Source organism: Phoenix dactylifera, unplaced genomic scaffold, assembly GCF_009389715.1.
Source record: "Phoenix dactylifera cultivar Barhee BC4 unplaced genomic scaffold, palm_55x_up_171113_PBpolish2nd_filt_p 001041F, whole genome shotgun sequence".
NCBI lineage: Eukaryota > Viridiplantae > Streptophyta > Magnoliopsida > Arecales > Arecaceae > Phoenix > Phoenix dactylifera.
In genome coordinates, this window is record NW_024068393.1 from 18,336 (window position 1) to 42,697 (window position 24,362).

The window sequence follows — 24,362 nt, forward strand, 5'->3', positions numbered from 1 at the left end:
CAAGCCGAGTCCTATTCATCTTTTGGAGGTATGTTAAAACGTTTAAGTCATTTTCGCAATTGGATTGGTGGATGATGGGTTTTAGTTTCCTTGCCTCACCATTTCTTTTTGAATGAATGGACAAAAGTTACTCTTAGAAAAAGAAAGAAAACAACCACAAAATACACTCTCATTTACTCCATCATCTTCGAAAAGCCGTGTCAACCACAAACAACTAATTATCAGCCAAAGAAAGCCAAGATAATTGGGACACATCTTGCCTACTTATTGGATACTCTAAACGAGCCTGGAAATGCAAACAAACGTCGGTTGTTGTACTAATCTGCTCACTTTCTCCACTCTCCTTGTGGCAAATGGTGCAAAAGCGTCCACTTTATATTCCGATCATCCATGATAGTGTCCGTGTGCTTCATTTACTTTGGTTATGTCGAATAAGAATGACGAAAAATTGAAAAGAAAAGGAAAGAAAAGTAAAGAAGCAAGCCATGGTGTGTTCACTTTTCAAAACATTATCCATAATTTTTATAAAGAAAACTGGGTTCTAGAGGGTGAGAAACTTCCCATGGAGGTCACATCACGCAGGCAAGAATGGCCGAACCCGTTCATGGAATCCAACATTACGGGAATTAAACTGGGCCCACTTGGGTGTTCACTCAAGAATATGGCTCGACACTTGGCAAGTTCCCATTTACTAACTTGGCCTGGCTGTTGGCGTGTCCCTCCTCACGTGGGACCCACCTTATTTAATTTTAAAAACAAAATAAAGATGAAACCGCGAGTGTCACATGGAAAAAGAAAGAAAGAAAGTAGGAGTGGAAAGGGTGGTATTTTGTTAGATAGTCGGATAGTTTATTGTATTCAGATTTAGCTGAAATTTCAGTATATTGTTTTCAATATTGAGAGCTACAGATTGAACGATTTGGATTTTTTGAAAAATCTTTTCTATTGATTATTTCAAATATCAACACTTGGTGAGATCTATCATCGATTTTGTTGTTTATTATTGAAATCCGTTTTATTGGTGATAAATATTCTTGTTGTGAAAGTTAAGATTAAATTTTATTGATATTTGTGCAGCCTCTACTTGATCTCGAGAGGGTCTATTGTAATTTTATTATTTTAAATAGTAAAATTTTTTGGCTGGACTAGGTCCCGTGGTTTTTTTTCTTTATACAGATGGATTTTCCACGTTAATAATATGTTGTCTTTTGTTTCTTGATTGCTTGATTATTTTGCATATTGATTGCTTGAGTAGATTATAGAGATAATTGTTGCTTGGTGAGTAATATCCTATTTAATTACACAAAGAGGGAAAGAAGTTTGCGGCATCATTTTTTTTTTATTACATTTTTTCCAACAAAGTAATATCAAAACAGATTGCTAGTAGCTGAATTTTTCTTTTGTTGATTAAATGGAAGAGCATTCAGGTGGGACTATGGTAGGGGTGGCAATCGGGTCGAGTCGGGTCATAAATAGGTCGGGTCACATGCAGGTCGGATCAGAAAATCATAAACCTGAATCCGACGAAATTACAATCTGAACCTGACCTGTTTATTAAACAGGTAACCCGATCCGACCCGTTTAACCTATTTAATAAACAGGTAACCTGTTTACCCAACCCGATCCGACCTGTTTAACCTGTTTGCAACCTGACCCGTTTAACCTCTTTAGACCTGTTTAACCTGCCCGACCCAACCTGTTTAACCTGCCCAATCCGACCTGTTTAGACCCGTTTAACTTGTTTAGACCTGTTTAACCTGTTTAACCCGTTTAACCTGTTTAACCTGCCCAATAGTTAAATGGTTTAAACGGGTCAGACATCTAAAATCCGTATCCGATCCAATTAATAAACAGGTTAAACGGGTTGACCTGTTTACGACCCGAATCTGTTTAGGCCAAATCCAAACCTGTTTATGGCGGGTCGAACACGGGTCGGATTGGCGGATCGGGTCATATTTTGCCACCCCTAGACTATGGTTCAACTCACATCTTCCAAGTATTCAATTTGGAAACCTCGAATGGAATATTTACTATTTCGTAAGATTCTATTGAAGGAGATAGTGCCAAACCAAGTGACAAAACTTGGAAAGAGTGGGAGAAAATGAATAAAAAGACGGTTGGATTAATTAGGCAGTAGATAGATAAGAGTGTTTTTCATCATGTTGCTATAAAGACTAATGCTACTAGTTTATAGAAGAAATTAGAGAGTCTCTATTAGCGGAAGACTGCACAGAACAAAGCATTCATGATCAGAAAGCTTGTGAATATAAAGGCTCCATTTGATAGAGTTGTTGGTGGTATAACTTTTTGACATAGAGCTTTTTGAAGTAGAGCTTTTATAAAAGGCTATTTGTTGTTGTGGAACTTTAATATGTGTTTGGTAAACTAACTAAGAATGTATTTTTGGTATGACAAAATGACCATAAAGGACATTGTATAGTATTATACAATAGAGCATAAAAAATATAATATATATTAATACATAAATATATAATATAGTATAATATTACTATAATGTAATACAATATTATTATAATATAGTAATATAATATTATATACGACAGCATAATAATAATATAATTTGATATTATATAACATAGCATATCAATCTATTATGATATAATGTAATATAATATTATATTTATAGTATAATACAATAATAAAGGTATAAAATATTATAGTTATTATCATTATATATTAATATTTTATTAATATAATATTTTTAGCAACTAATTTTGTAATTATAATATTTTATTATGGGTATTTTGGTCCAAAAAAAATTATAAATCAAAACAACTTTCCGACGTATGCTAAAAGCGCTTTTCCGAAAAAGCTCCATTTTGGAGCTTCTCTCAAGAAACAACTTCTCGATTTTTTTTACCAAACACCCCTATTCCATCCAAAAGCACTTTTGGAGGTTAGAAAGTACTTTCTGGCCCACCAAAAGCTCTGCCAAATAGGATCGAAGTATAAGGAGGAAAGTTCAGTGGCCGAGCATTTGAATAAATCAGTTAAATACTATGAAAATGATATCAGATGATGAGTTGCAAGAATTATTGTTACTCAGCTCTTTACCTGATAATTAGAAAACTCTAGTTGTATCAGTTAGTAATTCAACTTCTAATGGTGTGGTAATATTTGAAATGGTAAAAGATAGTATGCTTAATGAGAAGACTAGAAAAAGAGAACATGGTGTAACTAAACAATAAGAAGCATTGGTTACAGAAAGGCGGGAGAGGAGTAAAACTAGAATCTTGCAAAATTCTAACAATTATGATAAGTCAAGGGGAAGGTCTAAATTCAGAAAAAAGATCAAATGTTTTTATTGTGGCAAGTCGGGGCACATAAAAAGAGAGTGCAGAAAATTGAAAAAAGAGTAATCAAGGGAAAGAGGTGAAGAAAAGGCGGAAAGAAATGATACAACAGCAGTTGCATCTGATGGTGATGTCGGTATTATTTGTGATGATGCTTGTATACCTTACATGTCAGGATTGTACTTGGATTGTTGACTTAGGTGCCTCTTTCATGTTACTTCTCGGTGGGACTTCTTTACATTCTACACTAGTGGTGATTTTGGCAGTGTAAGGATGGAAAATGATGGAGTAACTAAAATTGTGGGCACGGGAGACATTTGCTTGGAAACTAACATTGGGTGTCAACTATTGCTGAAAAATGTGAGAGTAATGTTCCAAATATCTACCTCCACTTCATCTCTACTTCATCTCTACTAAAGTACTCGATGATGAAGGTTTCCACAATTACTTCGGTCAAGAAACATGGAAGCTTACCAAAATTTTTCTAATGGTAGCAAGAGAAAAAAAAATTAAGCATATTTTACATGATGCAAGCAAAATTGTGTAAGGGGAAGATGAATGCAGTTGAAGACTCCTCTATTGAATTATGGCATAAGCGGCTTGGACATATGAGTGGGAAGGGACTTAATATTCTGGCCAAAAAGGAACTCTTTTCTATAAAAGGTACGCCCCTAAAGACTTGGATAAATTATTTAGCTCGCAAACAACATAGAGTTGCATTTTATATATCTCTTCCTAATAGAAGATTACATGTTTTAGATTTAATTCACCCTGATGTTTGCACTATAGATGCTAGAACTCTTGGTAGTGCTTTATATTTTGTTATTTTTATTGATGATCATTCTAGAAAAGTATGGGCCTTTGTTTTAAAATTTAAAAACTAGGTGGTCGATGTATATAAGCATTTTCATGCTCGTGTTGAAAGAGAAATGGGAAGACAACTAAAGTATATTTGAGCTGATAATGGTGATGAATACTGAGGTCTATTTAAAAAATATTGTCGAGATCATGGCATCAGGCTATAGAAAATTTTTCATAAAATACCTCAACATCATGGAGTTACTGTGAGAATGAACCGTACTATTTGTGTAAAAATTCAGAGTATGCTCTCTCATGCTAAATTGCCTAAATTCTTTTAGGGTAAAGCAATGACAACTGCAGTGGATTTGATCAACCTTTCTCCTTTGGTTCCTCTTAAAGGTGATGTGCCAGAAAGAATGTGGCTTGGGAAGGATGTGTCATATGATCACTTGAGAGTGTTTGGCTGTAGGACATTTATTCACATTCCTAAAGATGAGAGATCCAAGCTTGATAGCAAGTCTAAACAGTGTATCTTCCTAGGTTATGCACATGAAGAGTTTGGTTATAGATTATGGGATCCAGTTGATAAGAAAGTCATGAGAAGCAAAAATGTTGTGTTAATAAAAAACTAGACTATTGAAGAGAAGCCAAACTCTGTTAGTAGAAATTATGTTGATTTGGGTCCAGTGTCTCCAACCATGATGAATGTTGACAATAGAAAAGATATATAAGAAAATGATGGTAACACAATTGATGAGCCCACACCTGACAATGATGTGCCGGATGAGTATGTTGAGCAAGTCTCTCCAGAACCACCATTTGAGCCTCAGTTGATAAGATCTACTAGAGAGCACCAACCTTCTCAGAGATATTCTCCTCGTGAGTATGTGATGATCACTGATGAGGGAGAACCAAAATGCTACCAAGTGGCTATCAATCACGAACAAAAGAGGGAGCGGTTAAAAGGCTATGCAAGAGAAGATAAAATTCTTGCATGAGAACCACACATTTGAGTTGATGGAACTACCTAAGGGTAAAGGCACTCAAAAATAAGTGGGTGTTCAAGTTGAAGATTAAAGAAAATAGCTCACAGCTAAGGTACTAGGCATGGTTGGTTGTGAAAGATTTTGGTCAGAAAAAGGGTATTGACTTTGAAGAAATTTTTTTATCTATAGTCAAGATATCTTCAATCCAAGTTATTCTTGGTTTATCTACAAGCATAAATTTAGAGATTGAACAACTTGATATGAAAACTGCCTTCCTCTATAGTGACTTAGAAGAGAAAATTTATATAGAGCTGCCAGAAGGGTTTGTAGTTAAAGGCAAAGAGTATCTCGTGTGCAGATTAAAAAATAGTTTGTATGGGCTTAAGCAGACACCTCAGCAGTGGTATAAAAAGTTTGATTCATTTATGATGGACCATGGTTATAGTAAACTACTTCCGATCATTGTATGCTTATTAATGGATTCTCTGATGAAGATTTTATTATTTTTTTATTTTATGTGGATGATATGTTGATTGTTGGCCATGATGATAAGAAGATTGAAAGCTTGAAAAGAGAGTTAAGCAAGTTCTTTGCCATAAAAGACTTGGGGCCGGCTAAACAAATTCTTGGCATGAGATTACTCGTGACAGGAAGAATAGAAAGATTTGGCTATCCCGAGAGAAATATGTTGGAAAAGTATTAGAAAGGTTCAACATGAGCAAGTCCAAACCAGTTTACTCTCCACTTGCAAGTCACTTCAAGTTAAGTTTCAAATAGTGTCCTACAAGTCAAAAAGATAAAGAAAAAGTGAAAAAGATTCCTTATGCATCTGCAGTTGGCACTTTGATATACGCTATGATTTGCATAAAACCGGATATTACTCATGCAGTTGGTGTTGTAAGTCGGTTTCTTTTTAACCCTGGTAAGAAACATTGGGCAGCTGTCAAATAGATTCTTAGGTATCTCAGAGGCACTTCTAGAGTCTGTTTTTGTTTTAATAATGGTAAACTTGTGTTGCATAGGTACATAGATGTAGATATGGCTGGTGATATAGACTCTAGAAAGTCCATATCAAGGTACTTGATGACTTTTTTAGGGGGAGCAGTGTCATAGCAATCTAAGCTACAAAAATATGTTGCTTTGTCTACTACGGAGGTTGAGTATTGTGGAGTTACAGAAGCTTGTAAATAACTTTTGTATATGAAAAATTTTCTACAAGAGTTGGGCTAAGAATAAGAGAAATATATACTTTATTGTGACAGTCAAAGTGTCATTCATCTCTCAAAGAATCCAATATTTCATTTGAGATACAAGCATATTGATGTGAGATATCATTGGGTTTGGGATGCTTTGGGGATGAAGTTATTATGTCTTAAAAAAATCTATACTGATGATAATGGGTCAGATATGATGACTAAAATATTGCTCATGAAAAAATTATTACTTGTAGAAAGAAAGAGGGTGTGGTGGAACCCTCCACATGAAGTCAGGAGAGGGAGATTTGTTGGTGTGGTCTCTCCTCACATGGGACCCACCTTATTTGATTTTTTTTTAAAAAAGAGGATAAGGGTGAAACCATCGGCTTGGATGATGGAATCACAAAGAAAACCAAGGAGTTAGGGACTCTATGGAAACGGAAGGGAGAAAAAAAATAGAGAAAAAGAAGAAAAAAAATGGTGCCTTTTTGTCGAATGATCGGATGGTTGATTGTATCCAGATTTAGCTAAAATTTCAGTATGTTATTTTTGGCATTGGTGTACAGATTAAACGGTTTGGATCATTGAAAAGCCTTCTCTATTGATTATTTCAAACATCAATACTTGGTGAGATTTATCCTCTATTTTACTATTTATTGTTGAAATCTGCCTTATTAGTGATGAATATTCTCATTATGAAAGCCCAGATTAAATTTTGTTGATATTTGTGCAGCCTCTAGTTCATCTAGAGAGGATCCATTGTAATCACATTATTCTAAATAGTGGAAGTTTTTGGCTGGACTAGATCCCGTGTTTTTTTCCCTTCACATAGAAGGGTTTTTCACGTTAAAAATTGTGTTGTCTCTTGTTTTTGAATTGCTTGATTATTTTGCCTGTTAATTGCTTGAGTAGATTGCAGCGATAATTGTTGTTTGGTGAGTGATATCTTATTTAATTACACAAGGAGGAAAAAGAAGTTTGCGGCATCATTATTTCTTGATTGCATTTTTTCCAACAAAGACAATCTTCAATGGAGCCAATTTTTGTTATTTGCTTTTTAGGAGAAATTATATCATACACCATCATGATAATGGTGCACCACTGGAACAAACTGAGATAATGATGGGTGGCAATCCAAGACCAATGCAGGACGGGATTCTTAAGAACCGAAATGCATGATTAGTATAGTGCACCACCATGTGGTGCATGTGGTAAACGGTATAATTTCTCATTTTTTAGGGCTCTAGAATGCATGGTCCATTTGTCTTGAGGCGCATGGTGCCGATCGACTTCACCAAAGCAGTAGACTTGGTATCATGGACTCGCTTTGGTGTTGCTTTTCCAGGAGCTTATTGTATTGGGAGATGAATGTAGATGATAGGAAGGAAAAGGTGTGCCCTAGAAAACATTAAAACATAATATTCTCTACTAGGTAATTTGCTTCTAGTTTTCCTTGGCAAGAGATTGCTGCAATATATTTGAAGTTTCAAAAATATATAATTTTTTTCAAATATGAAATTGTGGAGGGCTTGCACCTTGCAATCCAACCATTCTATAAAGGATTTGATTTTTTTTTAATGGTAGGAAAGAACTTCTGCTTGTTTTGGTAACTAAAGAATCCTTGGTTTTGAATCCTTTCTATGGATGGGTGTGAGTGTGTGTTGTGTGTTTCCCAAGTTAAGATTTAAGATTGTATATGAACCAACACAAATACGAGGTGTATAAGATGTACATTGCATGAGAAATTTATTAAGAAAAAGGATATGAGTATTTCAACAACTTGCCCACTTCTTCCACAAGAAAATAAAGAGATGCTTTTATCTATTATAATTTTTCATAATTATATATTGAGGATTATTGCCATGAAGGTGAATCTGTTAGTTGTACCATGATGACGTTATTAGCTGTTCATTTTTTAAATCATTTTATCCAGATTGAGTGTCTGCATACCTTCCAACTGTATCATGGTTCTAAATAAAGGTAAATATGACCATTGTAAGCACTATTATGACGGTTTCAGCCACCTTCCATCAACTTTGTCGAGCTAATTAACATGAAAAAAATATAATAACCATTATATTTTGTTACTTTAATTCCACTATAATGGACTATTATAACATAAGTAATGATAGTTATTTTCACTTATATTTTATTTTAATAAAATAATATTTATTTCAAATTTAAAAAAAATCTCTGAAGGTGATCGTAAGGTCCAATAAAATAAATTATTTTATCTAGTAAAAATGAAAGGAAAAATAACACTATTATTTTTTCATTACTATCCATTATTTTTTGAGTAAAAATCTAATATTTTTCATTACAGCATCGTGATAGCAGTTGCTATTTAGTGATTATTTTAATATTAAAAATTTAGAAATTTACTTTCGAGACAAATTGACAAAAAATAGTTGTAATAACTGTTTAAGATGGTTCGGTCAGGGCCATTAGAACGTGATAACACGCATTTTAAAACTATAATTCTACTAGTTTTTATGAAATATGACCGGACCTAAATCAAACTCCGGAACTTTTTCTTTATTAAGAAAAAAAAATCTCCTGCTAAAAGAGTTACCATTCTGATGGAATAATTCTAGTTGGCACAAGCAACAAACGTATTAGCAACAAATGAGTTGTTCCAATTGCCTGGTTTCAGCTATGAGATCCGTATGGGGTATTTCTCAGTTGCCTCTTTTTCATCTTTTAACTTCTTCGTATATTTTATTCGCACTTACGTCCTCAACAGCTTCGAAATGTACATGGTTCAGTCCTTAACAACGAGAACAAATGGTGCAATGCAACAAAGAGGCCCAACCAGGGGCGGCTTTCGCGTCAGTTCCATGCATCGTTAATGGGCACAGATTCTTTTGCATTGTCCCTTGTTCGTATTCTCTCTATTATGTGTACCAACTTGATAATTAAATTTCTTTGGACAATTATTTGCATGAGGAATTTAAGGAGGCCTCACAATAGCTTACTTAAACCTTATCATAACCTTGATATAGGTGATGTTAAGCCAAAATAATCATATTATTATTATAATAGATGCACCAAGAAAAATATTCAGTACATTAAGGACATATAAAAAAATGTTATCTATGTTTTGAAAAAAAAAAAAAATGCGGCACTGCACCCTTTCAACCTTAATAAAATGGGTCTCAACTACGAAACTATAAAAGCTAATGTTGCGTTGATCATATGATTGATTACTCTGATGAATACAATTGACGTGTCAATACTATTATTTATTGCTATACATGATTCTTTGCCTAGCTATATATCTAAGAACTAGGTATATTTTTGAACGAATTAATGCCCTAATGTCAGGCCGAGAGAAAGACTCAAAATCCAATTAATCTACACGTTATTGGAAGGGAAGACCATCGCAAGTTTACACGGTTCCTACTATGCCAAACGAGGGAGCTCTTGTCATCTGAGCGGTGACGGGAAACATCCACTATATCAGTTTGAGGCATTTATGATGCTTTTTAATATCTATACCGATACTTATAAGCGTCGGTAGTTTTATTTCCAATGTTTTCTAAAGTATCGCAAAAGCGTCGACAATGCAAGTATCGAAAATCAACTTAACAACGCTTTTAGAAAGTGTCAGCAATTACCGACGCTTTTAAGCGTTGCTAATTCCCAACACTTATTAGCGTCTCTAACTACTGATGCTTATAAGCGTCGGCAATTTCCGTTCATGGCACTTTAAAGCGTCGTGAGAGCTATTTTTTTAAAAAAATTTATTTACAAAAATAAAACTCTATATACATTTACCAAATACATAAACAACAAAAATCATATAATAACACATGTCACAATCAAACAGATTATTCGAAATATTTATGTTGTCAAATATGATTACATTTATATTGTCAATTTACATTTATATTGCTAATTTATATTTACAATATGCTTAAAAAAACATAAAAAATATACATATAAAACTCCTAAATAAATAATCTACGAGCTATTAAGGATCAATGGCATCATCATCATCTCTATGAGAAGATAAAGTATCAGGAACCTACAAGAAAAAAATAAAAACTTTAGAAGTTAAAGAATATAAAAATCATTAAGCTCATACAAAAATACATAATAATTATGTAAAATATTCAAATAGATGTAGTTATTTATCTGAGGAGGGGCAGACCTATGCAACACAGATGCAATCTAGTCAAAATGAGCCCTCAAAAATTGTATCTCTATCTGATGACTTTGCCTCAACTCCTCCATATATGTATGATAGGTCTGCCTTATCTCTTCCATCTCTATATAATGACTGCCATATCTCTTCTATTGTTGCTTTTAGACTACAAACCTCTGTAGTGCTACTACTTTGTCTGCCATCTTAGATCTATCTGCTCATTGTGTACGCATTGTTAACAGTTGCAATTCCATGTAGGCCTATCAAACTGAATCGTCAATAGCATTTCACAAAGGGCTATAATTTAAATACATGTTGGACAACAAATAGAATATTAAGCACACAACTCACAAATTAGAGCAAGTATGTAAACAAAATATTAGGGCATCAAGCAACAGCTCAATGGGAGAATAATTTGAAGTTTGAAAATCACCAGCATGGAGGTAGGCCGATTGAGATCCACAACGGAGGAGGGCAGCTGGCTGGAGGAGGGCAGTCGGCCGGATCTGCCGTGAAGAACACCGCGAATTCGTGGTGGGTATATATAGGTACATAGATGGAGGAGGAGGATGAGGAAGAGGGGGAGGAGGAGGAGGCTGACGGAGATGGGGAGGAGGAGAAGGCGACCGACGCTAGGAGGCTATAGGAGGGCAGTCGGTTGGAGCTTCCAAGAACACCACAATTGAGCCGTGGGTACGAGCAACCAAAAGGAGGAGGAGGAAGAGGGGGACGAGCAACCAAAAGGAGGAGAAGGAGGAAGAGGAGGAGGAGGAGAAGGAGGCTGCCAGAGAGGGGGAGGAGGAGAAGGCGACCGGCACGGCGAGGGGGAGATGGAGCAAGGTCTTTCGATGGAGTATAGATGGATCCCGATGATGCTTATAAGTGTCGTCTTATTCTTGATTTTCGACGACGCTTATAAGTGCCGTCTAAGTCTGGCTCCCGACGACACTTAACTAAAAGTGTCATAATTTGCCGACGCTACTTAGAAGCGTCGGCAAATTTTGGCGCAGTAGCCAAATTGCCGACGCTTCTATCTAGCATCGGCAAGTCAGCAATTCCAATTATTTCTATAGTGATCCCTACATGCTGCCACATGGCGAAATCACCATAGAAATATCAGTAGTTGTAGGCCATGGGGTCGATTAGTATGCTGGTTTTGGTCTGGTATGGTATATATGATGGCAGCCTTTTGATTGAGATCCCATGCCAAGTTGCATTGGTTGTCACATGGTAGCACAAATGATTGATACCTGAGGTTTAGAATCTAAAGCAAGAAACCAGTATTGGTCTATTTTGGCCAGCAGGAGGTTCATCATCTACCTAATTAAAATGATAGATGGATGCTTGGCAAAATATTGTTTAGTTATTGTGAATAATTGTTTGACGAGTAGCGAAATTGAGTGTGACAGGATTCTTCAACAACCATGCATCAATATGTTGGCAAATCAAACCGGGACTAGTTATTGTATGCCCATGGAGTGTTTGGAACCTTTGTTTTGCTCTCTCTCTCTCTCTCTCTCTCTCTGGGCTTTTTAAAGAAGGATTCCATGCAAATGGAGAGAAAACAATTAAAATGGCTTACCAAAATGGTTATTGATGATTTATTTGAATTAGATTCCAAAGCATGTTTAAAGATCATTGGAATTTCTATCCTTTTTTGTTAAATTTGACATAGACAATTTTGATTGGTTCCATGATAGGTTTAGTTTTTTGAGATCTAGCGATTAGTTAACACTCAACCAAAATGAAGATGTTATGTGTTATTTTTATGATATATGAACGGAGAATCTTTCAAAAATAAAAATCAGGTTTCATGCTTAATTTTTATAAAATAACTTCTATATAAAGACAGGTGATTGGCTCTCAATGATGCATACAACACCAGATATATAAAGCTGAGTTCAAATTCTCCACGTGAAGTAAGAGATTTATATTGCACAATAATGTCTGCTAATGATGGCTCATCTAATAATTCTTCTTATATTACACAACAATCATGATTGTGAAAGTGTCATGCTTGATGCAAATATATACAGGGGCTAAGCCTCTCATATCCTATACCACATGCACCATGATCGTACATCAGGCATGTGATTGGGATGGTGCATGGTCAAGATAGTGTACATGGTGCAAGATATAATATCTTTCTTCTATCCCGATCCTGGCTTCTACATCTTATCATACATGACATGGTCACACGGAGTGGGTTGCTCATGACCACTCAGCATCTCAATTAGTAACCCATGCCCATGGACAAGGATGTGACTGCGATTGGACCAAAATGTAGGCACGGGCGATCATGGTCCACATGTAGACATTTGGTTCAAGAAAAAGAAAGAAAGAAAGAAAAAACTCCAATCAATAGATCAACCAAATTCCATGAAAAAATCTCTTGTAACCATTTTTCGTTAAATCATCCTTCGTTAACCACCTAGTTGCATGTATAACTGATGTCTTATCCTATCCCTACTATCAACGGTTCCAAATTTCATTAATTCTACTGTGATTACATGATATCGTTTGGAAACCTCGCCCTACAAAATGTTTCTACACTGAAGTCCACACTTTTTCTTGAACGAAAGGGCTAAAGATTATGCTTGAGGAAAGAGATTTTAATCACTTCCAGATCCCATGCATTTACACTGAGGAAAGGCTTTATGTGTTTTAAAATGTTCAGAGCATACAAGTTTCAATTTTTATGGCCCAATTTGCATGTTGCATGCTATCATATTTCTATATTGATAATTTTGATTATACTTACACTTATGTATATTCGAGCCTGTTATTGTGACATTTTTATGTTGTATATTCGTAAAAAAAATCGATTTGCAATTCAGATCCTATCATAGGTTTTAGATGATAGAGATTTCTAGATAAATTATTGTGCTCGAGACTGCACTTAGAAAGGAAACCCAAACCACAAGGAAAAACAAAAAGAAAAGTGTAGGTTAAAAGCCAGATATCTGCCCTAACGTTTCTTTCTGGAGCAAAAGTGGTCATCAATTCCCTGAATTCTTGTTTAAGCTCGAGTCCTTGAACTAAGGGACCTTGCATACTAGTTAGCAATCATAATTGAATAGGATTTCCTAGGAGATTTTTTTTTTCTTGGGAAGGTAAAAGAATGTTCTTAGGCCTCATAAAGCATGGGCTACAGCATGCTCATCAATCTAGTAACTCTTAGGAATTAGCAAATAAAAAGAAAAATAGAATAAAACTAAAATACCACCTATCTATGGCTTATTCAAGGATGTCCCCTATGAATAACATGTGTACAATTAGGGTCATATGAAATATTTTTGTTTTCTCTCAACCCTGTGTTAGTGACACTGATCACTCATAATTATCCTATACTCAAAGTTGATCAAGATAGTTTCCCAATTATTGCATGCACGCATCTAGTCGAGCCCTTTAAAGTCCCTGATAACGTGGGATGTTTTTTTTTTTGGAAAACCGCCGTTTGGAGTTCTTGTCCGCTAGGTGTAATTTGTTGAACTCCCTCCTTTTATCTGTTTTTTTCTTTTTAGTATGATGAAAGTACTCCTTTCTTTTTTAAATAGTTAAAATAACTTATATGTGTGAAGTCGAATAATTGATAGGTTCAAAACAACTCATCTGACTTGCTACCTCGATTATTAGATTAGGCTACTTAAGGTCGCCTTGCGTTCTGCCTTCTTGGACTGATAACCATTTTTTAGCTAACCTAACTTTCTCCGTCTCTTATGACCAGTAAAGGATAGTACATAAATATTCACTATTTATGTTCCGGCTCATCGTTCGTGGACATGTATGTGTATATATATATTGTATGTATCGCTAATAAATATCTTAATAGTGTAAAAAAAAAGTATGACAAAAGTAGATTTGTCAAAAAAAAGGAAACTAAATGGCAGGAAAATTGGCTTGGAAGATAATATGATACGTAGACCGGCCATCATCGCTGATGGAATTAAAGATAGGGAGTAAAAGTGGGTCCAGTTGGGCGTTGCCTTGTCACTGTGGCTTGCACTTGGCGAGGGCCCATTTTTTTGTTTTGCTAAAATGGCGAGGGCCCATTCACTGTGGCGAGTGGTAAGGCACGCCCGATTACGCGAAACATGGCATGGGTCCCGTCATCAGATTTGGCTCTGCAGAGGGAGATGTATATGGTGTTATAAAAAAAAAAAAGAAATGTAAGGTGCCTTGATGTAGACGGAGATTCGGGCACACGGTGACGCCTCTTGGAGAAACACGTACGGGTTCAGGTGGGGGAGTTTTCTCCGGAGAGATCCCTGTGGTTCTCTGCCATTTGAAACGCTTCTGGACCGCTCCATAAATTCTCTCTCTACAATTTCCTTTTTCCCCTCTCTTTCTTCTTGTTTGTTTGTAATTTTCCTCCAAATTATTATTGTTCATCTTTCTTTGCCTCGCAAATCTCCACTTGATTACAATGATAAGTTAGCAAGGTACTTGGTCATGGATGAGTATAAGAAAGTAAGTGGAAGGAAGAAAGCATCAAAACCTAGTATTCCAGCGTTCTGGACAAAAATATTCGGATGTTATACTCGGAGAACTAGGTAGATTTGGTTTCTAGACGAACGACTTCATCTCTCTCCTACGGTCATTTGTGTACTGCAAGATGGTCATGCATGTAATTGCACAAAATGGAAACTCATTTATCAAAATGTGTTTTAAATCATGCATGTGCCTTGGATTCGATGCTTATTTTCCACAAAGAAAACATAATTAAGCATGACACCGCCTCTTATAATTTGTTTTTTATCAAAGAAAAAACAAAAATTTTACAAAGCAGTGCATGTAATTGATGTGGGCCAATATAATCATGCAACCGTATGCGTGGCTTGTGTCGGTTGTTCAAAGGTATGTGGTACAATCATTCTCGAACCACAGTAGCCCGTACACTTGCATGTGCTCTTGTTCAAATAGTATTTGATGATATAAAACAATTATTGTATCCTAATAATGATACTTTGATTCTTTGTTACATATGTAGCTCTACAAAGGAAGTGAAAGCAATTCTATGCACACCTCTTGGTATATATACTAGTGTCAATGACCAACCAAGAGTTTTATTCATTAAAAAAAAGAATCCTTGAATCAAATAAAGGACGACAGTCATAAGAGAATATATAAGGGTATTGTTGAAACCTAGGTGGATCAGCAACCACGTACTAATCTTCCAAGATCATACTTTGTCGAGTAGCGTTGGAACGTTAACACGTAACCCGTGGTTGCATTATTGAATCCACCAACTCCAATAATTGAATATTCTTTGTCCCCCCCAAAAGACAAAGCATGCATCAGCTTGATGAACCCGAAGGAGGCCTCCTGAAAGGCCCGCTTAAAGCCCTCGTGGATGCTTACAGGCAATTATTAAACGAAGATCTCATGTCTCCTTGTTATGACATCAGTGATCTCATCATCACCACCATTATTTTTATTTTCTTATGTACATATTGGTCACTCTCAGGTTTCATGTGGGGAAGCATGGGACTGTTCTGTACTATTTTCGCAAAAAAGAAAATTTTGATCGGCGTTGTACACTGTAGTAGTTCACATTTTCGAGCAATGCCCGATCCAAAATTCAATTGAACGCTAACCCAGAAGGAGCCCAGAAGGCCGAGCTCAGAAAACCGACCCCATAAGGCTGATCTTATCATCCACATGCTGCGGAAATGCCCTGCAGCAGCCTCACAATATTATACTTTGCTTGCTGGCCACGCCACAACATATCAACCAGAGACCATACTCTGCTACGACTGTCAACGCCTCACCGTTCCCAAGAACAGACTATACTGCGTGCCACAAGCAAGCTCTAGCTGCGTGCCATCTCCTTCCATGATAAGAACGGGCTATACCTCCGCCACCTAGGCACCTCTACGGGAATTATAAATAGCTCCATCAGGTAACACCTAAGCAGACTTTTGGCTATACCAAATTTACTCCACTCTAACTTGAGCGTTGGAGGGCCCTCACCGGAACCCCATCGGTGAGGCTTTGTGCAGGTACATCGTCGCGCAGGAGGTGGCCTCCGTCCTCTCCTTCCACGCTCCGACAGCTCCTCGACTCCTTTGACATGATCATCCTTGGACCAGATTTGAACCACAACAATATATATATATATATATATATATATATATATATATATATATATAAAATAAATATTTAACGACGTTAGAAATATGCTAATAACAACGAGAAAATTTGAGAGACAATGCCAGAATTATTAAAGGAGTAGCATTCGAATGGCGAAGTCAATTTACCAAAAAAAAAAAAGAAAAAGGCTAAGTTTTACTTAGAGCTGGATGACGAAATAGTCTGTGGCCTACAACTTTGACTAGATTAGAGAGGTGCCGAGGGCTGCCAAAAACGATGGTGACTACCGGAAAACGCATCGACGAATCTTGTGAGGCATATTTATTATATCAAAGTACAAGATACAGATGATCAACTAAATAATTTAAACATGACATCCTTTTATTAATGATAAATCCAAAACCCACGCTTCGCTGCCCTTGCTGTTTTGTGGAAACTCCATCGATAATATGTCTTAACTCTAGCTTTTGGTGGTATACCCGGCCTCTCAGGGTGGTCCTGCAGACACCGTATCAGCACATCAAAAACGGTAGGTACTGCCATTGATCAGGCTTCAGTGACACGGTTTAGGCATGATATTACCATGTTCGATTTCATGTAGTCGGGAATTTGGCACGGTACAAATTAAATGTCCATCATCAATCCAGTGTTATGTAACTGCACGTTAATTCTTGCAGTTGTTTCGATGCACTTGGAACAACAACAACATATGGGAATTAAATAAAAAAAAATCATTGTATATATATGTGCTCTTGCTTGGTGTGTGTTTCTTTCTAAGGTTCCACAAAACCTAGCTCCCTATTCCTTCTTAAATTACAGTTGAAGGTTTTGCATATTAAATAATAAAATATCAAGCAACAGCAATGGCTGTTGCTAGTAGGAGTAGTAATAATAACAGCTACAATAATTAATAATAAAATATTATTATTATTTCCCCACCAACTCATCACTCCGTACGTCCACTCAAGCACATCGGCAGTTTATATTATCTTTCAGAAGACAGAAATAAAATTTAAACTGTAGAGCGCGACAACCATCCTACGTTCCTACTGCATGCAACCATGTTTAATTCTTGGCTTCCCATGAAAAATACTCTCATGGGTTTCCGACGTGAGAGAGAGAAAGAGATAGAGAGAGAGAGGTGTTTATCGGTTGGATCCAATCCACTACTTAGCTGATGGAACAATCCGACCGCAAAGCAACACATATGATACTGCTTTGCAGTTGGACTGATCCACTAGCTCGGCAGTCGATCTGATCCAACCAATAATTAATAGAGAAGGAAAGGTGGAATGGATGGATTGTTTTTGCCCATATGAATGTCCCTTGATTGATAGTTTTCTCATTTGCTATGCCCACCATATGGAAGTAGCCTCATAACCTATGTGAGTACTACAGCCTTGCTATCTTATACATGACCCTCTTTTGTCTTCGTGAAGCCAGTTGATACCCATTAACCTCTCTACTCCGAGTCCACTTAGGCGCTTCCAGAACATCAAGAAGCGTGTCTATCTTCTCTAGTTGCGTACAATTTTCCTACGCAAATTCGCAGCAGCGCAAGATTGCTATTAATCTAGTGTCATTGTTCCAAAAAGCTCTCACAGAAAATATGCTTGCCAGTGCACTGATATATCAAGATTCATGAATGTCTTAGCAGCTGTCATTTCTTATTGTATAAATAATAATAAAACAAAATGAAAACAGGTTGTTAGCTTAAATCAATATCACCAAATAAAATTTTATGAACAAGGTCTACTTCGGATAAAATACTAGTACGCTAGGTAAAGGTTGTTAGCTTTTCCGCATAATTGACCATTTTAATGAAATTTTGGCCCCAGACCTGCCATTATTTAAACTCTCATTATTGATATCTTTAATAGTAGCAAACAAGGTGGGTTTTACTCGTCTGCATCGCGATTGACTTATACTTCGAACTTCTCAAGTGGATATCTTGGATGTTTGCTTTTTTCCTTTCTCAATTTTCTACCTGTATCCTTTTTTTTACCTATTGGTTACATACATTTTCACATAGAAAATTAGACAAAAAAAAGAGTAAATATATTATAACTGTTGAATCTATTTTAAACAATCTTGCTCATTAAAGTTAACATGTATGAAATATTTTTTTCGTTTCTCAAATAAACTACAAGCAAAATATGCTTTTTTTTTTTACTATTATTTGTGTAGAGAAAAAGAGGCTATGAGTCTCCAAAGAAGATATCATCATGAGCAACGCTACGGACATCAGCACAAACAAGATGCATGAGAGGGCTAGAAAATAGGAAATCTTGCCCTTTCATGGAGCTGGAAGCAGAATTAGCAACAATTAACAGGGCTGTTACCTTCCTCAGTTTATATTGCGGGAAGCCGGCCATTTTTTCAGCATAGGTAATATGCGCTCTCTCTTGGATTTTAACCCGCAAGATTGTTGCGGCTAAATTGGTGTACGTAACGAAACTTGCGAGCAGTTCGTGCACTTATGAGTTGCTAAAAGACATATCATGAAGAGAGAGGCAGACTAAATACCATAAAGATAGAAGACAATTATATTGTAGCACGGCACTGGTAATTGCCTGGGCTCAACAAATGAGGTGACTTCTCAATTGGTTGGTGTTGCCGCTAAATCCTGAACCGACATTGAAATGCTGCTCGGCTCACTTTAAGATGGGTAAGAATCAAATTGGGTGAGGTCGGATGAAATTGAGACGAAAAAAATCTTCTGATGCTTAAGTCAGAATAATAGAGTAATAATATAGAATTTTTTTTTATAGAGATGAGTCTCCAAAAATGAACTTCTTTGAGGATCCCTAGGTCACCCCTTTATATAAGGTAATATACTGATAAGTTATCTGATTTGGCGCGACGTGCCTTAATTATATTGTAACGGTTGGCTGCATGTTAACAATGTAGTAACCACTCCATATAAGCAACATGCGGCGATAATTACAATGATCATGTATTTACTACAGTGTCACTGTAACTGCTAGTTTTTATTAGCACAAGCAGAGTGGCATCTCAGTTTGCACCAAGTTGTTCACCGAGGTTAATACTGAGGTCAAAATGCCCAATATGTCCCCTATCATTTGTCCCTCACTTTTGAGGCCGAACTGAATCTTAGTTCGGATGATGAAAGTTGCATCGTCATCTTGATCGAGGACAAGACATCTAGAAGAGTGTTTTAATGCATCTATTGATCTTCTCGAAGCACCATTATATTGAGATAGTCCCAAGACATTGACATTATTCTAGAGATTTCTCGAGGTGCTATTCTCTTCGATCTTTCGATCGAGGTCGGTTCTCGTCATGGCTAGAACTCCGTTCGGTAGGAAGATGAATGACTTGGAGGAGAATTTTTGTCAGAACGGGAGTTTAGAGTATGCTGCTTCCTATTCTGAATAGGACTCCTACGACGGGTGTGCCGATTTTGTCGGAATCCCTCAGGACTTTGGCATTGAGAATGGTGACTGACTTGGCACATATGGTGCATTGATTGTTGGGAGTAGCAGCTAGGTTGAATAGGTTCTGGTCGGATTGGTTCCGGCCGCGTTACTATTTGTTGTAAGCCCTAAACTACCGCATTCGAAATCTGCACCTGTTCTATGAGCAAATTAAATTGCTCAATGTTCACAAGTGCAGCGGACTGTATCGGCAGGGCATGTTCTGGACTCTATAATGAACCTCGTGAGGTCGGAGCACGGCGTTGTGAGGCATGGGATGCATGGGACTCTTTTGTGACCTCATATTGATGATTTCTCCTTTTGTTTGGTGTCTGCATAGCTGTCCCTTTCTCTAGCGCCAAGTTATTGCCGCTAAATTCTGAACTAAGGTCGGGACGTTGCTTGGCTCGATTTGAGGACGGTAAGAACCGAGCTGAGTGAGGTTAGATAAAATCCAAGCGAGGAAGAACTTGTCGCCTTTAACCCTAACCTGCAAGAAGTCCAATTACCAAAAAGTTTCCGATGGGGGTCTTTCAATGCTAAAGTCAGAATAATAGAGCAATAGTATGGAAAAAAGAAAATTTGTAGAAATAGTCTCCAAAAATGAGCCTCTTTGAGGATTTCTGGGCCACCCCTTTATATAGACTAATCTATTGCTTGATTTGGTACGGCGTGCTTTAACTGTGTGATAACGGTTGGATGCACGTTAATAACATGATAACCGTCCTGCATGAGCAGCACACGGCAGCAATTATACCGATCATGCATTTACTGCAGTATCACCATAACTGCCAGTCTTTATTAGCATGAGCAGAGTACCATCTTGATTTCTACCGAAGTCGTTCACCTCGATTAATATCAAAGTCAAGGAGGTTCGTCTTAACCGAAGTCAAGATGTCCAATAATTTTTCCATCACTTAGTATAAATTTTTTAATTAAAGTAAAATTCTTTAAAAATAAATTTTTGAATATATTATGTAAAAGTAATTTTTGCATATATAGTTGATTATGAGAAAATGATATATTACATAATGTTTTATATTTGGTTGAGTATCTAATTTTTTCTGAAAAAAGTTATATAAAATATTTATTATATTTTTAATAAAAATATTTTATTATATTGAAAAGCTTAAAAATATTTATTTTGAAAATTATTTTGATTTTCAGAGGATTAAAAATTAGATTTTTTTTAATCCCCTGCAACCGTCTTCCGCAACCATACAACGCCGCGGACGTCTTTCCACGCCACTCCAAACCAGAAATCTTCGCCTCCGTACCTCCGCGCGCTAAGCCCCCACCGAATCGCACAAGCGCCAAAAGAAAAGCGTCGAACGCGACGGGGAGAGAGAGAGAAGGGAGGTGTGAAGTGAAGTGGGCGAGACGAATGGCGAGGCACCGCTGCTGCTCCTCCGTTACGCCGTCTCAATATTTTCCGTTCGTAGCCTTCCCTATAAAACGTCAGCGATGAGATCGATCTCCAGCCGTAGATCCGATGCATCTCCACATCCACTGTATCTCAACCCCGAATGAGATGATCCGAGTTCCATCATCCATGACTTTCTAGAAGAGTATTTTTCCAAGGCATAAAACTATGATTGAACTCGGAAACTACCAACTGAATGTATCTGATATGCAGATCTCAACCGTTCGTCTCCCAATCATCAATAAATCAGAAATTGCCACGTACCAGCCGGACCCTCTCTGCTCCCAAGTCGGTGCATCGACGCCGTCGTTTGACGGTCATTAACGTAATCTGCCACTCTCCCATGTTCATGATATAAACACCACGGGAGAGATAAGCCGAGCCGCCTCGGAAATCAGACCTTCTTGCTTCGAAGAAAGCGAGCCCGAGATCTCTCCGTCTCCCCCCACCCGCACCCAACCGCCTTGAAACCCTAATTCCTTCGCTCCCCGCCGCTCTCGCGGCCGCCTCCGGTCCGGCAACACGCCAGGGAATGCAGCACGATGAGGAGATCGAGTCCTGATCTCGCCGGGAAGCGGAAGAAGCACGGCGGCCGGAGCTGCCACCGCAAGCACGTCGAAGACGGGTAGCCCTCTCTCCTCCTTCGTCCTTCCTCTCTCTCTACATTTGTAAAGAATCCAAGCGCAAAAGAAAAGGAAAAAAAAAAAGAAAAAGAAAAAAGAAAGCGGTCTCACCATGGAGGATGTGGCGCCGCCGTTGCCGGCGGCGGAGGGGAAGAGTGTCCTCCACGGTCGGTACGAACTCGGGCGCGTGCTCGGGCATGGGACCTTTGCGAAAGTCTACCTCGCCCGGAATCTCCGGACCGGGAAGAGCGTGGCGATGAAGGTGGTGGGGAAGGAGAAGGTGATCCGGGTGGGGATGATGGAGCAGGTGAAACGCGAGATATCGGTGATGAAAATGGTGACCCACCCCAACATCGTGGAGCTCCACGAGGTCATGGCCACCCGGTCTAAGATCTTTTTCGCTATGGAGCTCGTCCGCGGCGGCGAGCTCTTCTCCCGGATCACCCGTGCCGGCCGCCTCCGGGAGGAAGCCGCCCGCCACTACTTCCGGCAGCTCATCTCCGCCGTCGACTTCTGCCACAGCCGCGGCGTCTACCACCGGGACCTCAAGCCCGAAAACCTCCTCCTCGACGACGGCGGCAACCTCAAGGTCGCCGACTTCGGCCTCAGCGCCTTCGCCGACCACGTCCGCTCCGATGGCCTCCTCCACACCACCTGCGGCACTCCGGCTTACGTCGCGCCGGAGGTGATCGGGAAGAAGGGATACGATGGCGCCAAGGCCGACCTCTGGTCATGCGGAGTCATCCTCTTCGTCCTCCTCGCTGGGTTCCTCCCCTTCCAGGACGAGAACCTCGTCTCCATGTACAAGAAAATCCACCGCGGGGACTTCCGCTGCCCGCCGTGGTTCTCGTCGGACGCCCGCCGGGTCGTCACCAAGCTCCTCGATCCGAACCCCAGCACCCGGATCACGGTGGCCAAGCTGGTCGAGACCCCCTGGTTCAAGAAATCGCCGATCCTGAAGCCAGTGGTTGCGCCGGCGGCGGCGGCAGAGGAGAAGGTTAAGAAGGGGAAGGAGAAGGAGAAGGAGAAGGAGAAGGAGAAGGAGGAGCCGGAGAGGCTGAATGCTTTCCATCTGATCTCGCTCTCGGAGGGGTTCGATCTGTCGCCGCTTTTCGAGCAGGGCGGGGGGAGGAGAGAGGAGGGGATGCGGTTCGCTACCAGGGAACCGGCGAGCGAGGTGATCTCACTGCTGGAGGGGGTGGCGGCGCGGGCGGCGGGGCGTTACCGGGTGACGAAGAGCGGGGCGACGGGGGTGCGGCTGGAGGGGAAGCAGCTGGGGAGGAAGGGGAGGCTCGCGGTGGCGGCGGGAATTCTTCACGGTGGAGCCGTCGGTCCTAGTGGTGGACGTCCGGAAGGACGCCGGCGACACCCTCGAATACCAGAACTTCTGCAGCAACGAGCTCCGCCCCGCCCTCAGCGACATCGTTTGGGCCGCCTCCGACTCCCCGACCACCACGGCCGTCTGATCAAAACCTGGGTCCATCCGATCAGCGGTCGAGATTCGTGGCGATTCTTTGGATATTTTCTCTAGCACCCCGTCTGCCATGTTGGTGTATGCGGAAGAATGTATATTATTGTCACTAAATAAAGACTATAAATTGAAAGGCGGGGGCTTTTATCTGTTTCTTTCTTGTTTATGCCCTAGTTTTGTTTGTCTCTTGTTCCTCCTCTCTAAAACTGTAGCTCTGCTCCTTCTATTCTTGTTTAATTGCATGGATTTGGGTCTAAATCAACTTTTTCCAGCATGTCTGACCATAGGTATCGATCCTACGCAGCTACTGGTTACAAACTCGATCAACAATGTTATTATCGTCCTCCTTTCTCATTTAAAAAAAAAAAACCATTGTTATTGGTTCTACTCTTAAGAGTTCTTAGACATTCATTTCCATGAGCTGAAACTTTTCTGAGTTTTCTGGTTTCCTCATGTTTCTGCTGCAAATACCCATTCTATGTCACTGGTGTTGCGTGCTGCAGAGTTTGTTTAGATTTCACTAGACATCATTAGCATTAACCATGCTGGAGGTCAGCTTCCCCGTGTGCTTGGCATTCCTCGAGCTGTGCTTAGGCTTGCTACAGCATTAACACCATATTCATACATACATACAGATGTGCATGCATGCATGCATACATATATATATATATATATATATATATATATATATATATATAGTAGAGAAACTACATCTTCGACAGTTCAATCTTGCCCGAAGAGTAAGTAGTATGTGGTCAATCAAGTGCTCTGGTAGGATGGTGCCATTAATTTGATCATGAAAGCACCAAGTGACAGCACCTAAGGATTATTGAGGGCAAGACTGGCACAAATATAACATGGCTTGTCTTGC

At 38.8% G+C, this 24,362-nt stretch overlaps 1 pseudogene; it reads left to right on the forward strand.

Moving 5' to 3' along the window:
* Positions 1-21,751: 21,751 nt before the first annotated feature.
* Positions 21,752-23,775, forward strand: LOC120107844 (annotated as a pseudogene).
* Positions 23,776-24,362: the final 587 nt, after the last annotated feature.